Raw genomic sequence first — 16,195 nt, forward strand, 5'->3', positions numbered from 1 at the left:
AGCAAGAAACAGAGCAGATGAGTTTGTGAAGATGCAATCTGGTCAGGTCAGCTCACTTTTACCGTGATGAATGACCTACATTTATTACTCATGTCCTGTGTCACATGCATATAATATAAAGTCATGGAGGACAGAGTCTCTGCTTGTTAAAGCAAGCATAGATTAATACGACTCACCTGTATTGGGATTGCTGTAGAGATAGAAAAAAAAAAATTCTTAGCCAAGAGTTATTTCTCAATAATATTGCATACAACAGAGTAGAGAATATCATCCATAAAGAAATTCACAAATGTGTAGTACACAATGCAGAATTCCACAATTTAAAAAATTATACAATTGAATAAAATCCCATCACATTTATAATGTGCACAACTCATAGAAAAATAAAATAAATATATTAAAGAATATTAATATATATTAATCATGGCAGTACAAGTATTATATTAATGTTGAGTTCAAAGTTTAGTTAAATATAGTTTTTTTAGTAAGGAAATAAGTTAATATTTGGAAGAAAAATAAAATAATATTCTTCATAGATTTATTTGAAGCTGACTCTAAAGCTGTAGCCACATTAGCTATATGAAAGCATTCCCTGAATATGAGTTTTAGTTCATATTACAAGTAGATGGACTGCATGAGTAGAATTACTAGGTCCCTACTGAATAGTACTGTCATGTAGACAAGTAGCAAAATAAAAAGATTATTCTGCTCTATCCAATTTTTATGTTCTTCAATAGGTATGGTCTTCATTATACAGATAAGATTGGGTTTGATAGATTAAGTGGAGAGCTGAAATGTTATCTCGAAAATTTCTATGGAAACTGAATGCTAAATTAGATTAGAAACTAGAACCTAATTTAGTGCTAGAAAAATGGAATTGAAGATCTTTTTCATGTTTATCAGATAATGATAAGTATTTTATCTGCTTGAGGCTATGCTCATTTTTTCTTGATACCCTAACTTCAAGGCGACAATATGACATCAAAAAATGCAATTTGTAAAATGAAGCTTCTTAGCATGCTGGGTTGGTTACAAGCATTTACTGTTTATTGTGTAGAGAGCAATGTATACAGTATAGGTACTGGCAGTGGATTTTCCAGTAAGGGAAGATGCATAAGAAATAATAGATGTAATAATTGTTTCTTCATAATTCAAAGTTAGGTATTAGATCGTTTCTAAACAAAATATTAGATTGTTTTCATGTACTTTTATTTCAATATGACCTAAAGATATATTTGATAGACTGAGAGACCACTAGGAAAAACACTTTTAGATAATATTGTCTACCTTTTAACAGTACATACACTGTTTTTTATACAGCCCTTACTGTGTTACAGCACATTATTAAATGTTCTGTATTATGAAGTGTGAGGCCATAAAGTGTAAGTCATTGTGTTTCTGTTATGGTTCACAGAATATTAGGGACAAATTGTGCTAATGTGAAAATAAATATAAAAGATTTAAATATACTATCTATTGTATAATCATTTAAAAATCAACACAACACAAAGATAAAAGCAACATTTAAAACAACATCCTTTAATTATACATTATGTATTAATTTATAAATTAATATATAATTAATATTTGTTAGAAAAGTTGAATTGTTTAGTCCACTTTTTATAAAGCAGAACAATGAATTAAGAAAATAATAAATCTTAGGAATATTTGTAGTTATTTTATTTAACAAATATATTTGATTGTTTATAATTATATTCCAATCTATGGTGATGGTATGATGGATAAACGCAAGACAAATGATAAATGGCTTCAAAGACTCCTCATGAAAAAATTTTGATTTGTCTCCCACTGTAAGTAACTTGTAAAAAACATTACAGATATTGTGAATTACACAATTACCAAGTTTCTGTATTTTTCATTGACTTCTAAGAACCTGCAGTAAGAAAATTTGAAATAAGCAAAACGGTCTATTGGTTGTCTCCAAAAAACACTGAACCTTTTTTAGACTATTACAAGTGTTATCTGATTCTACTCCCACAGTTTTTGAAAATTTAGTTCATAGATGAGAAGTATCTATTTAGCTTACTTTTCTCTCTCGATTTTCTCTCTCCGCTCTCTCTTTTGCTCACTCTCACTCTCTCTATATAATCTATATAACTATATCTATATATATATGTGTTATCTATTTCTGTATAACAAATCACCTCAGAAGTTAGTAGCTTAAAATGAGATATATTTATTGGCCCATAATTTCCATGAATCAGGAATTCAGGCAGAAATTAGATCAGTGTCTCTGGCTCAGAGCTGCTCATGAGGTTGCAGTCAAGCTGTCAACTGTGACTACAGTCATCACAAGGGGAGGATCCACTCCCAATTTCACTGAAGGGGCTGCTGACAAGCCTCAGGATATTCCTGGCTGCTTGACAGAGATACCCTTTCTTTGCCATGCTTGTCTTTTTTAAAATGCTACCAACAACATGGCAGATTGCTTTATCCAGAGGATCAAGGAGAGAATGGTCGGGATTCAAACAAAAAGGAAGACAGAATCTTTTTAAAACTAATCTCAAAAACAAAATTTTGCCATATTCCTTTCATTTCAGGCAAGTAAAGGTTGCCAAATACAGCCCAGAGTCAAAGAGAGACCATTTTATAAGGTCATAAATAACAGGAAGCATGGTTCATTGCAAGCCATTTTACAGGTAGATGACCACACCATGGTAGCAGCAACAATAAAAATTTTGCACTTTTTAAGGTATTATGTCAGATAACATAGTATATTCAGATGAATTTTAATCATAAACATCATATACCTAAATATAATGGCCCTAAACAAGAGTAGTTTAAATCTTTAAACATAGATAATAAAAAATAGTAGCTTAGAAGTTAGTAAATCATTAGGTTGTATTCTCTTCTATGTGAAAAGTGTCTAAAAATTAATATTGCTGATGAATGGGCTGGTATCATAGGCCTTAGGCCATTAGCTACTTTTTTCCCCCAAATTTCACATTTATCTCATTATTTATTCAATGGATTATGCCTTTGGTGTTGTATCTACAAATTCATTGTTAAATCCAAGATCATATAAATTTTCCTTGAAATTATCTTCTAGAAATTCTATTATTTGGAATTTTACATTTAGATTTATGATCGATTTTGACTGAATTTTTGTGAAAGGTCTAAGATCTACGTCTATATTCATCATTATTTCTTTACATGTACATGTCCAGTCATTCCAGTACCATTTTTTGTAAAAGCTCCCTTTTTCCATTGTATGCCCTTTTCTCCTTTGTCAAAGATAGGTTGACTATTTTTATACTTGTCTGTCTCTGGGCTCTCTATTCTGTTCCATGCATTTGTTTATTATTTTACCAATATTAACTTCCTTGGTAACTGTAATATTATATCAGTGAGTGTGGCATTTTATGTAATAAATATTAACATGTAGAACTGTCTACAAATTATGTAATGATAAAGATAGGTCAATGCCTATATATTTATGAAAAAGCCATATTCACTATTGTAGTAAATACATTGAACCACTTGGACTTGAATAGTTTGGGTCCACTTATACACAGATTTTTTTTCAATAAATATATTTTAAAATTTTTAAGGGATTTGTAATAACTTGAAAAAGCTCATAAACTACATAGCCTAGAAACATCAAAAAATTATATATGTCGTAATTGCATAAAATATATTTGGATACTAGCCTATTTTATTATTTATTATTATAAAATTCAAAAATCCCTTATAAAAATTAAAACTTTATCAAAATGTGAACACAAACAGTATAGCTAGCACCATTCACAAGGACACATAAACATAAAGATGCAGTATTACATCTTAACTGCATAAAATTAACTGTAATACAATAATAATTTTGAAGCCTGTTGCTGTTGTGGTGATCTCAAGTCTTGCAAATACCACTTAAAAATGTCATGTGACACTAATCCTTTCTGTGTCAGCAGTTTGTCTCTCCAGTAAATTGTTTATCACAGCAAAAAATAATCTCTCATGGTTTTCATCATGTTTAGTGCAGTATGTTAAAATCTCAAATAACACCAGGGGACCCATACAAAATGCCACTAGCAATGCTGGAAGTCCTCCCAAAAAGCAGAGCAATGCCATCACAGTACAAGAAAATACTGAATTGCTTGACATGCACTATAGTTTAAGGTCTGCAGCTGCAGTTACCCACCATTATAAGATAAATGAATCCAATGTAAGAACCATTGTGAAAAAAAGAAAAGGAAAATTCATGAGGTTCTCACTGCAGCTATGCCAGCAGACATAAAAATCTAGCACTTTCTTCAAAATACTGTCTTATCTCATATTGAAGATACAGTTGTTACATGGCTGAAGGGTTAGTATGAGAAATAAATACCTGAAGACTCTAATTAGATTCAAGAAGTGAAATTATTTTATGGCAGCTTAAAGCAAAAAGAAGCTGAGGACGGCCGGGCGCGGTGGCTCAAGCCTGTAATCCCAGCACTTTGGGAGGCCGAGACGGGCGGATCACGAGGTCAGGAGATCGAGACCATCCTGGCTAATACGGTGAAACCCTGTCTCTACTTAAAAATACAAAAAACTAGCCGGGCGACGAGGCGGGCGCCTGTAGTCCCAGCTACTCGGGAGGCTGAGGCAGGAGAATGGCATAAACCCGGGAGGCGGAGCTTGCAGTGAGCTGAGATCCGGCCACAGCACTCCAGCCTGGGTGGCAGAGCAAGACTCCGTCTCAAAAAAAAAAAAAAAAAAAAAAAAAAGAAGCTGAGGCCTCTAAAGCTATATATTTTAAAGCCAGCTAAGGATAGTTTGATTATTTTGGAAATAGATTTAGGTTAAAAATGGAAAGATAACAGGAGCAGCAGCTTCTACTAACTTAGTATCCCAGATGCCATTAAGGAAATCATTGAGGAAAAAGAATGTCTGCCTGAACAGGTTTTATTTGTAGATGAAAGTGTCCTATTCTGAGGGGGGAAAGCCAAAATGACATTTATTAGAAAAAAAAAAAAAAAAAGCACTAGGATTTAAGGCAGAAAGGCTAAATCTACGGTTTTGTACAAATACAGCTGGACTTGTTCTTTATGGATAAGGGCTGCCCTTACCTGTAAAGCTGTTTATCTCTGAGCCTTGAAGAAAAAGATAAACACCAGCTTTCAGTCTTTTGTTTGTACAATAAGAAGGCCTGGAAAATGAAAACCCATTTTCTGAGGTGGTTAAACTGATGCTTTGCTCCTGAAATCAGAAAGAACCTTACCAGTAAGGGGCTACCTTTAACCTGTTTTTTGATTTTGAACAAAGTCTCTGGCCACCAAGAACCTCATGAGTTCAACCACAAACATGTTGAAGTGGTCTGTTATATTGCCTCCCACACACCATGTATCTGATTCAGTTTCTAGATCAGGGGATTATAAAGACCTTTAGGTCTCATTACACAAATTACACTACGGAAAGGATTGTCAATGCTATGGTAGAGAACCCTTATAAAGAGAACATTTTGAAAGTCTGGAAGAATTACACCATTTAAGATATCATCATTATTATAGAAAAAGCTTTGAAAGATACTAAGCTCAAAGCAATACATTCCTGTTGGAGAAAATAGTGTCCAGATGTTATATGTGACTTTACAGGATTTACAACAAAGCCAATCAAGGAAATCGTGGAGGGTTATGGGTTTCTCAAAAACAATGTGAAATAGGACAGTTTCCTGATCCCCCTCACAGGACATATAACAGGGGTGTTGCTAGCCTGTTAGGTCACTGCCGCTGCTCAAACCCCTGAAAGGAGAGGGAGCACACAGACAGGTGCAGGAGTCCAAGTGGATGTGTGTTACAGTGTGCCTTTTTAGCCCTGCCATCCGCAGACAGCTTAAGTGTTAACTAGTTCAATGGACCCTCTGCCTTTTCACAAGGGCAGAGGTCCAGTGTGACAGCTTTCCGTATTTGAGCTCTTGCCCAGTGTCCCAGAAGAGTTGGGTCACACAGGGCTTGATAAATGCAGGGATTTATTGAATGGTAGAGTTGGCTCTCAGCAGTATGGATGGGAGCCGGAAGAGGGGGATGGAGTGGGAAGGTGATCTTCACCTGGAGTTTGGTGGTCCAGCGATCAAACTCCCTTCCAACCACCTCTCAGCATTCAGACGTTCCTCCTCTTCTTTCTCTGCCACGTTGTTTCACCCTTTGTCTGCTTGTCTCATCTCCTTGTCTGCTCATCTGCTTTTGGAGCCTGGGGTTCAGAGTTGCATGGGTACAGGATAGGGGGCATGTTAGGCCAGAAGACTGCTTTGGGGGCATGAAAACAGGAATGACTGTCCCCATTTAGGTCTCTGGTATCCAGGCTTGAGGGTGGGGCCTTTGCCATGGAACCATCCTCTTCTACCCGGTATTCCCATTCTCCTATCCATATCAAATGAGCAGTGAAGGGTTTCAAAATATACATTTTGAAGAAACTCAAGAGCTAATATAAGAGACACTACACTAGGGGAATTAACAGAAAATGACTTAATGCAGATGCCTGCTTTTGAACATGTGCCAGACAGTGAGGCTAACGTTTGTATTTTTTTGTAGAGAAGGGGATTTTGCCGTGTTAACCAGGCTGGTCACAAACTCCTGAAATCAAGCAATCCTCCTGCCTTGGCCCCCCATACTACTAAGATTACAGACGTGAGCCACCATCCTCAGCCAGTATATTTAAAATCAGTCACCAAGTTGGATAGTTATTAAATAAAGTAACCATATTATTTATTAAAACTCTAAAATAAATTGTATCTACTCAAAGATCAGAATGCTTTAAAATTAATTTTATTTGCATGTTCAAAAAGACACTCTACTTTGCCTCGCATAAGTATTCTTAAATAATGGATGGATAAGAGTTCATGAACTTACATTTACTAAATCATAATTACACATTCAAATTCATGAATTAGCTACCAAAAAAAAGCTTTTTGTGGTAGAATGTATTTGATGTAGATTTGGTGGATTTTTTTCTATAAATAAGTGATATTATCTTTCACACAAAACATTTTTTATTCTTTGGTGATAGTATATTTTGTTCTACTTATACAGAATGTCATCATTGACAGTAACAGCAAGATAATGGCATTGAGAACTGTTTGCTACAATGAGAACACGATTCCACCAATGAAAATTCATGATTTAATGAAATGAAAATGGATACTGCAAGAAACATTTTTAGGCAAAGTACACTGTTCATGATAGAAATGTAATAGATAATAGAAAACTACCTTTAAACATTTTCTGGTCATTTATTTAATTCATTACGTGCTTGTCATTGTTTGTATGTTGACAACATAAAATCCTCTGAATAAATATTTGGAAAGATTATTATTAAGATCAGTTAGCTTTTAAAACTGTGAAGAATTTAGTAGAGACAGGAAGTTAAGTAGGATAAATATACAAGAAATTATACAGGAAATTCAGAGAAAATTAATAATGATAAAAACATTTACCTAGAAGAAAGCTTTTATAAAAGAATCTGTCTAGCAGTTCTGTTATGATGCAATTTTGTTATAATAAGTATTCAGTATTTGTGTAGATTGTTTTTATTTTTCCACTTATATAATGAGAGAAAACCTTGACTCAAACAGTTAAAGGTTCATGGAATCTTTAGTTCAAATCTTCCTTTGTCTTATTGCCAATCTCTCATGTATGTGATATACTTGTCCAGAATGTTCAGAATTATGATCCAAAAATACCGACTTTTTAGACTCATAAATTAATCAGATAAACATTTAATAAGATTAATTTATGTGGTACACATTGACCATATTTGTTTAAAAAACAGAGTGTGTTTGTTGCTGTCTTATATGTAATCCTCTACCTGAAACATAAGCAAAAAAGAGAATTACAACAACTATTACTCTGAATTCTGTTTCAGTCCCTAACATGGAAACTTATACAGGGCAGTTGACCAAAAATAATGGTGACGATTGCTCAAAGGGAAAATTTAATAATTTTCTTGATATCAAATTAAAAATAATTTTAAGATGTTGACTAACCCAAAGAAAATTATTAGAACTTTGTATGTTTACTTCTAATCCGTAGTTTTATTTTCCAAATTATTTTATTTTTATTACGTTAACTTTTAAACCAGTAAATGTCAAATGGCACTAGAGTCATTCATTGTAACTACTCCTTATATTATTTTAAATAGTTATAGTAAATTGAGACATCTTGCCTTTAGTTTTCCCTTTTCCTGGTGTTCTACAATATTTAAAAATTTGGAATACTATCATTTTCCATTTCACAGAAGATGAAGTTGAAAAATGGCTTATGATTCCAATTTAGTAAAACAGAAAACACACACACACACCCACAGAAGTGAGAAGGAAATTGCTAACATATATTGTTCTCATCTTATAGAACTAATTTAAATATCAATATCAATTATTTTTAACTAATTATATATCAATTTTAAAAAGTATATTTGTGCCTGCACACACACACATGCACACACGTGTATATGCATATGTATATGTATACTTTCTAGGGCTATGGTTTCCTGGTATAAAAATGGTGATTTAAAAGATTACTTAGTTGACTGTCTAAAACCCAGTGAACTCTGTAGTCTTTTAAATTATCATTTATATATCACTACTAGCACCATTACTGCATAAGCTAACATTCTAAGTGCATCAAATCTCAATCTAGTTGAATGAAATCATGTTAATTATAATAATACTCCATGCTAGGGTATTCACCCACCCAACTTATGATTAATCATGGTTATACAATGACTGAGTTTTATCTATTCAAACTTTTTATAGAATGCCATGATGAGAGTGTACTTTCTAGGGCCTATATTAGTTCAGTTGCCTTCGAAATCCTGAGCCTAAGGAAGGAATGAAGTATTTGTATTGTGATGTGATCCATGAAAACAAGAGAGCAGAAGTAGAACAAAAGGCAGAAGAAAGGAAGAAACAGTGAGTTTCTTCAAAAGGCAGAAGAAAGGAAGAAACAGTCATCAGTAGGAGAAAGTAGGTGTCAAGCAAGAGACTCACTGAGAAGCCAGGTGGGATCTATTCCAACTTTTCTCTCTCAGAAACAAAAACATGTATACTAATGCCTCAGCACCATTTTATTAAGTTTTACCACACAGGATGTTAAGATAGTTAAAATTTCCAACTTGCACATGTATATGAATATGTACATATATTATAGGCTTTTACTCATGGCGGTGACAAGGGAGTTTTAGAAAATAGAGAAATATGCTAATCACAGCTAAGGTAATACTCTCAACATACATCTAGTCACCATAGTGACAAGTAAATAGTTGTCTTAAAAAGAGTAGTTGAAGCACAAGAGATGTCCAATGCCACTTCAGCTACCATAAAAGACCTGGACTTTTATGAGATTTATAAAATAAATTGAATTTTGTAAGACAATTTCAATGTGTGCAGATGGCAACCAATACTTTGGAAAGGGTGTGATGGTTTACAAAATTTTCACTGACTTTATCTGATTATATTATCATTATATTTTGGGAGAGAAATATTGATGGTATTAAAATTTTATTGATTCAAAAGACAAAAACAGTTGAATGAATGGTCTAAACTCTACTGGTATTTAGTACAAAAGCTGCTGTCAGAGTCAAAGTCACAACAACACTGATGGCAAGAGTTTTAATTTGTGATAACTGATTACTTAGACTTAGAGATTTATTATGCCATAGGATTCATGAATGTACATATAAAAAAGGTGAGGGAGATGGATCAAACCACCTGAAGGTAAACAGATGTTTACCAAGGACTTCTTTGTAGTCTTTCCATATTATGGAAAGAAACATGTGTAAGTCCTTCCAGAAGCAAATGAGGAAAGTATCCTTGAAAGAAAGCCATAAAATATAGAAAGTATTGAATAAATAAATGAGTAATTTTTTTTTTACTTTTATCAGTCTTTATTAATCTTTAATTGATCTGCACCTAGAGCACTTCTGCTTCCCATAGAGATTCTCCCAACTCCATAGGTCCATAGTCACACGAGGACAGCTTTGCATGTAACGTGAATCTCCAGAGCTTCATACACATCCTTCCCTTAGCCTATATTTCATTTTACAATTTCAGAGATCCAACCATTTCTGAACCTGTCTGAAACTAGCCCACATGCCATATACCAGATTACAACATTCAGGCCAGCTTCACTATTACTTTTCCTCCTTTTACGACCACCAAGACCGGTGTTCAGATCCGATGGGAAAGGGAACAGGAGGATATAAATGAGTAAATTTTAAAGTAACAATCTCATTACTATATTCCAAGCATAACAATGACATCTGATATTGAAGTAAAATGTATTTTGCTTTTGTTCTGAAAGGCTTCATTGTATATAATAGAGAATGTTTTGTTTTAGAAACACTGAATATGCCATTGTGGGATACAGTATTTTCAAAAGATAAAGTATTTGAAAAAAATATTTAAAGAAGCTGAATTTAAATATATATGGTACCATAAAAGAATTCCATGTCATAAAATGCACAGAAAAACAGGGGTGAAACTTCTGTTTGCAGAAATAAAATTGTAGCATTTTATGGATTAGGGGAGTTTTATGATGCTGCCTAATGATTTTCTTTGTTTGGCCAGTGTGCAAATGCTGCAGCATCCATAGTTTTCCAGGTCTAAATTGAGAGTTTGCTCATACACATGGCTTTCCTCCAGGTTATTTTATGAACCTCAAGCTTATTAGATTTCATGGTTGAAAATACAGTTTCCTTAGATTTAAGGTGGCTCACATCACCTCAGTGTGGCTCATTTCTTTCATATTGTACCTGTACTTAATGACTGTGTCTATAGATCACAAAATAAAGTGGTGACTTGGCAAGTACATATTTTGTCTGTTTTATTTATGGCTCAAGAAGGGATCGTGAATGTCTAACTCCACCACAACCAAAGCCACTTAAAGCAAAGGAAACTAAGAACCAGGAAATTTAAAGAGTTTCTTTAAAGTTTATTTACTGTCTAGTAAATTTATTTTGCCTTATTCCAAGATATATTGAGTAAATTCGAAGCTAAAATTAATGTATGCAAAATGCCAAATAAGCTATATTGATAAGATTAAACAAAAATATAAAAGTATATTAATTTCATTTTTAAAAAATACAAAAGCGAAGTGGAAAGAAAATGTGAAATCAGTTACTTTAAAAGTATTCATTCTTAGGTATAAAGACAGAGCTCTAGAAGTGTGACATGACGGACCTAGGATCACATAGTTCATAGGGAACTGTAACCTTAAACTAGTCACATCAGTTTATTATCCTTTGTATCTCAACATAACAAGACGTTTTAGTTCAAAACCCTGATTTTCTAAATGTTTCTAATAGCATATCTGTGATAATTAAACATCTAACTATGAAGTAGAAATAAAGAAATAACATTTTATAATAGATCTGTCATTTTTTTCAGAAAGAGAAAATAAGACAATTATAATATGATTACAATAAGAAATGTTTTTAAAGATTATTTTTCAAATAGAAAATTAAGCAGTTGGGAAAGTTAGACATTCTAATAAATATTAACTTTAAAAACATTTTCCACCGTATAAATTATTTAAAACTTTTTAATGTAAATTAACAGGATATCAAGTATGTAATGTATTTTAGAATGCATAAGTTGTGCTTTTTAAGCCTGGCCCCCCAAAAAAGCACTAGCAATTTTCACAAGGTATAAAGGAGATGATTTTGCTATCACTATATTGGAAATTGCTCAACACATCTCTTGTCTTTACTGGAAAAGCACTGTGAAAATCTACACTCTACGATCCCAAGTTGAGATCCAGACATATGTAAAAAATAATGTGTAGGGAATCATGTCCCAAGCTCCTGCCATAGAGGAAAATTGAGATGACCCAAATAATGACGCAGAAGAGAACTGTGGTGCAACAGGAAAAGACATTAATGGAAATAATAAACAATAATGACAGGAAGTATGGGAGGAACTTAGGAAGTATGAGTGTTGACATAGATTATTAATGAGCCAAATCTCTTCAGGTTTATAATTTATGAAACATTTGTGGGCATCACAGGATTAAGAAACAACATTATCTGTAAGTGTAAGCAGAATGTATTTTAAATGTTTATATATCTACCTATCTAATTATTTACTTATTTATTGTAACAAGTTCTGCTCTGTCACCCGGGCTAGAATGCAGTGGCCTGATTATAGCCTACTGCAGCCTAGAACTCCTGGGCTCAAGTGATCCTCCATCTTGGGCTTTCCAAAGTGCTGAGACTACAGGAGTGAGCTACCATGCCTGGCCTTACTATTATTTTCAATGATACTCTTTATTTCATTTATCTCTTTCCCGTGTATTATCTTATTGTCTCTCTTTTTTTTTTTTTCACTTTTTTCTTCTTCTTTGCTCTAGCTCTTCCTTTCTCCTTCCTTTTTTCCTTGTTTTGTTTCTTCCATCATTTCTTTTTTTTCTCTTTATTTTGTACATGCTTACTTGAGAAGACTCAGTAAATTTTACAAATGTAAAGGGCCTGTTCAAATAATTCCAAGTCCTATACATTGACAACATTTAATAATGGATATTCACCAAATTCTGAGCATGACCGTTCTTTGGTATTTTTTTAGGGTTGCTAAATACAATACAGGAAGACCAGTTACATTTGAATGTCAGATACCCAAGTCTATTTTTAGTACAAGAATATCTCATGCAATATTAACTTGGTATTAGATGTTTTGATTTGCTAAGCTGATAACCCTGTTTATGTAGTCTACTAACCTCTTGTATAAAATAATAACGGTAATAGTAATAGTAATAATTCACATAGTAACTATTTTTTTTGGCCACATACATATGTTTTCTCTGAATTATGTAAGTTAAGAATCTGAGCTTTAAGAGCAGATACTTCTGAATTTTAATCAAATGTGTGATTCTGATCAAATCACTTACATCTCTCGGTTCATTTTTCTCATTTCAAAAATAGTAGTAACATTAGTAAAAGCTCCAGAGTTTTATTGTGAAAAATAAATAATATTACATGTAAAGTAACACAGAGACTGTTCTTATTTCTAAGGTTGTAATTTCAAAAATGAAATAAAATAAGATAAAATTCTTCAATAAATTATAATAACAACTTCCCTCCTTTTTACATCCATTAACTCCAAAGTCAGGGATAATAATACATCTGTTTGCACATTAAGTGCCTTTGTCACCTAAAGAGGAAATTAGGAATTCACATACTGAGTCGGCAAAATTAGAAATCAGAACTTGGAGAGTTAAGAGATATTTTGAAAATATGCTCTAGCAAAATAGGACACTCTGAACTAAGAATAAGCTGGTCATTAAATATTGTACTGTCAGACAAAGTAGCAAATTTGAAAAAATATTCATAAATACTCATTGTCAAAGATTACAAATTATTCATCCAGAGTATACTACAAATGAAAGGTTTTATTACAGTCAGATTAGGTAAAGGGATATACCGCAACCTGCTTTCAAGGAACCACAATACAGTCTTGGAGAAAAGAAATCTGGACAATCATTGTAAATCAATGTAGTAAATATAGAGCTATAAATAGCCCAAATTACAAGGAAAATTTTAGTGTAAGTCATCTCTGAGTTTAGATTTTTAAATTAGCAGAAATTAATTGGAATGAAGAAATAGAAAAGATATATTCCAATCATGGGGAGAGCATGAGTAAAGTGTCAATATCATGCATACATGTTACTATAAAGAAATAAATACCCATGATCCTAAAATGAGAAGAAAAAAATCATCAAGAGGTAAGGATAAAGAGTGTAGTATGTCCAAAGCAAATTAATGATGGTATAATGTAATGTTTAAAAGCTCATTAACATTCAAATTTAAAGCATTATTTTGTCACTTGTTTCTGGGAAACTTTCTGCCATTGAAAGCTCCATGAAGAAAAAGGGAAAAGATGTGTATAAAAGGCATGTAAAGCAGGAAGCACTGTGATTTAGGGGTGGGGATAAATGATGCTGGACATATTAATGATGGCTTAAGGATCGTAGTTTCTTACATTATGAAATTTTCCTGGGATCTCTAGATAGATACGCAAAACTGATATTTAGACTTAAAATGTGAAACTTAAGGGCTAAACATAGATATCCCTCAATGCAAGGAAGTGCTAAGAAAATGATGGGTCAAAAGGAAGGTGCTCTCAGTAAGCAAATCTGCAACAATTTGAGAATCCAATATTTTTAAACGGTAGCAAACAGCAAATTGTAACAAAACATTTGTTAAGGCTTTCAAGAAATAAATTCCACAATTCTACAAATGCCTTCAATATAATAAATATGATCAATTAGTATTTTATGGTTGTAGAGGTATAGCAATGCTTGGCAGTAACTGTATGAAATGATATTTTGTACATAAAAACGTGCAAAATATCATTACAGATTAACTGTACTTGCAATCAATCTTGAAGAAATATTAACTTTAAACCCAAATCAAGAGTATTTCTTTCTTTTCAGTGTATCTGTATTAGAAAACAATTATTACACTTTGAATTCCATCAACAAAAATTTGTGGCAATGTTTATATAAGTTTCTATAAATTATCTCCAATTCTACATCTGAGTCAATAATTCTTAAACAAATTATTGTCTGTCCCTTTATATTAAAATCTGCATACTTTTAAATTACATATTTTGATAGCTATTGGTCATTTTACTAGATTAAATTTCAAATGTAGCAAATACATTATTTCAAATGCTTTTTCCTAATCCGTAAAGGGAAAAAAGAAAGAAAATTTCAAAAGACATTGGAGTTTAATAAAAATCATTGTCTATCAACATACCATATTGTAATAGTAATTTCAGTAATATCACTAATTTACAGTAATATCACTAATGTACAGCAATATCACTGTAGATATACTTGATCTATTGCAGTATAAATGCCAGTAAAATGATCTTCTAATGAATATCAATGTATGTGCAGAGATGATGTAGAGTGAGGCAGGAGAATAACCAAATGAAGATAGAGTTGCTAACGCTTGAAATATATGAAGGACTTAAATGAACCAATCCAAATACCTACTGAGCAATCCAGCAATTGTGCTGGTATTCATCCAAATGTACAGAAAACTTATGTCTACACAAAAACCTGCATTTAGATGTTTAGATCAAATGTAGTCATAAATATTTAAACTTGGAAGCAATCAAGATGTACTTTGGTAGGTGAATGGATAAATAAACTGTGGTGCATTTAGACAATGGGATATAATATACTGCTAAAAAGAAATTAGCTAAGCCATGAAAAGATATGGAGGAAATGTAAATGCAAATTACTAAGTGGAAATAAGAACATCTTAAAAGGCTGCATGGTATATGATTTCAACTACATGACATCATGACATTCTGGAAAAGGCAAAACTATGGAGACATTAAAAGGAGCTATGGTTGCCAGGGGTCATGGGAGAGGAAGGGAAGAGTAGAGGAAAGATTATTTTTAGTAGAATGAAACTATTATTGTGGTATTATAATCATGGATACGTATCATTATATATTGTTCAAACCCATAGAATGCACAACACCAAGAGTGAAATCTAATGTAAACTATGAAATTTGGGTGATAATACTGCATTGATATAGGTTCATTAAACATAACAAATATGCTGCTCTGGTGCAGGATGCTGATAGTGGTGCAGGCTGTGTCCGTGTGGCAGCAGGAACCATATGAGAATTCTGTACTTGACACACAATTTTGCTTAAAATTGCTCTGCAAAATAAAGTTTATTTAAAAATATCTACTGTGTGTGTTGCACAAGGATTGTGTGTGTTGCAAAGGGATTTAAAAATATCTAAGTGCGTTGCACTTAATCACAATCATTCTGAGTGAATGAATATCACATTGCATGATATCAGTTCTACTTACCATGTTAATCACTTGTTCCTGAACATAAAACTAGGAGATTGTTTATACCATACCTAATACTCATTCTCCTCATTACCCTTCTGACAATGTAGACCTAACTTGAAATTTTTTATAGCTAATTTATTAAATAAGTTCATATTTAATTAACTCAAGTGAACTCAAACAATATACATCTATAAAATCTGAATAAAAGTTTCCTCTTTATAATATTGCACTTAAAGTTAAACGGAGCAATATATTTTAAATAATCTAGCAAAATGATACTAATACTGATCATGTATGACCTTTTTGTGTGCCTTTGTTTGCACTTTGTGCTTATTATATTTTTTTAAAACTATTTTTAGCTAATAATAAAACTATTGTTCTACTATAAC

General features: G+C 32.7%; 1 non-coding gene across 1 annotated transcript; it reads right to left on the reverse strand.

The window, feature by feature from the left end:
• Positions 1-10,060: 10,060 nt before the first annotated feature.
• On the reverse strand, positions 10,061-10,190 carry LOC117077054. The gene has a single exon (XR_004434643.1). It is a non-coding gene; the product is annotated as a small nucleolar RNA SNORA61 (small nucleolar RNA).
• Between the last annotated feature and the right edge of the window lie 6,005 nt (positions 10,191-16,195).

This window comes from Trachypithecus francoisi, unplaced genomic scaffold (genome assembly GCF_009764315.1).
Source record: "Trachypithecus francoisi isolate TF-2019V2 unplaced genomic scaffold, Tfra_2.0 Lachesis_group5, whole genome shotgun sequence".
In the NCBI taxonomy this organism is placed as follows: domain Eukaryota; kingdom Metazoa; phylum Chordata; class Mammalia; order Primates; family Cercopithecidae; genus Trachypithecus; species Trachypithecus francoisi.